Raw genomic sequence first — 1,859 nt, 5'->3', positions numbered from 1 at the left:
TGTGTATCTTTACACATACAGATACATATTTACTTCAAGAGGCGTGAGAGGCTTTAGTGTATATCTTTACACATGCATATAAATATTTACTTCAGGAGGGGCGTGAGAAGCTCTAATGTGTATCTTTACACATACAGATAAATATTTACTTCAAGAGGGGCGTGAGAAACAATGTGTATCTTTACACATACAGATAAATATTTACTTCAAGGGGCGTGAGAAGCATTCGTGTATATCTTTACACATGCAGATTAATATTTATATTAGGGGGCGTGAGAGGCATTAGTGTATATCTTTACACATGCAGATAAATATTTACTTTTGGGGGGCGTGAGAGGCATTAATGTATATCTTTACACATGCAGATAAACATTTACTTCGGGGGGGAGGGTGAGCGACAATAGTGTATATCTTTAGACATGCAGATGAATATTTACATTGGGGGGGCGTGAGAGGCATTAATGTATATCTTTACACATGCAGATGAATATTTACATTAGGTGGGGCTTGAGAGGCATTAGTGTATATCTTCACACATGCAGATGAATATTTACATTAGGGGGTGTGAGAGGCATTAATGTATATCTTTACACATGCAGATAAATGTTTACATTAGGGGGGGCGTGAGAGGCATTAGTGTATATCTTTACACACGCAGATGAATATTTACATTGGGGGGGCATGAGAGACATTAATGTATATCTTTACACATGCAGATGAATATTTACATTAGGGGGGGGCGTGAAAGGCATTAGTTTATGTCTTTACACATGCAGATGAATATTTACATTAGGCGGGGTGTGAGATGCATTAGTTTATATCTTTACACATGCAGATGAATATTTACATTAGGGGGAGCGTGAGATGCATTAGTGTATATCTTTACACATGCAGATGAATATTTACTTTGGGAGGGCGTGAGAGGCATTAGTGTATATCTTTATACATGCAGATAAATATTTACTTCAGGGGGGGTGTGAAAAGCATTAGTGTATATCTTTACACATAGAGATAAATATTTACTTCAGGGGGGGTGTGAGAGGCATTTATGTATATCTTTACACATGCAGATAAATATTTACTTCAGGGGGGGTGTGAGAGGCATTTATGTATATCTTTACACATGCAGATAAATATTTACTTCAGGGGGGTGTGAGAGGCATTTATGTATATCTTTACACATGCAGATAAATATTTACTTCAGGGGGGTGTGAGAGGCATTTATGTATATCTTTACACATGCAGATAAATATTTACTTCAGGGGGCGTGAAAGGCATTAGTGTATATCTTTACACAAGCAGGTGAATATTTACTTCGGGGAGCGTGAGAGGCATTATTGTATATCGTTACACATGCAGATACATATTTACTTCAAGGGGGCATGAGAGGAAATAGTGTATATCTTTACACATACAGATAAATATTTACTTCATGGGGGCGGGGGGGCATGAGAGGCATTAGTGTATATCTTTACACATACAGATACAGTAGTTGCATATTACTTACACATACAAAGTCTCCAAGGCAGCAGCATATTAGAAAGGAACCAGTAACAAACGTGTTTGCATCATTCAACTTACTGCGTCATAAACTTAAATGTTTGTGATCACTCGGTGTGGCCAAAAACAATTAGCCCTCCACTTCATCTTAAAGACAGCATAAGCCCATTCCAGACAGTTAATAGTAAATAGGTTAGTGTTTTTGACTCATTTCACATGACCAAACCTTCTCTTACATGCCACACTACTAAATAATACAGGTATGTATGAGTCCTGCTGATATCAGATCGGATCAATATCGGACACCAAGAAAAAGAAAAATATCGATCTACTTGGTATCAACATCTGGATCGATCACC

The sequence above is a fragment of the Nerophis lumbriciformis genome, linkage group LG07 (assembly GCF_033978685.3).
Source record: "Nerophis lumbriciformis linkage group LG07, RoL_Nlum_v2.1, whole genome shotgun sequence".
Taxonomy (NCBI): Eukaryota; Metazoa; Chordata; class Actinopteri; order Syngnathiformes; family Syngnathidae; genus Nerophis; species Nerophis lumbriciformis.
The sequence above is the reverse complement of the archived record's forward strand: the minus strand, read 5'-3'. Positions refer to the sequence as shown.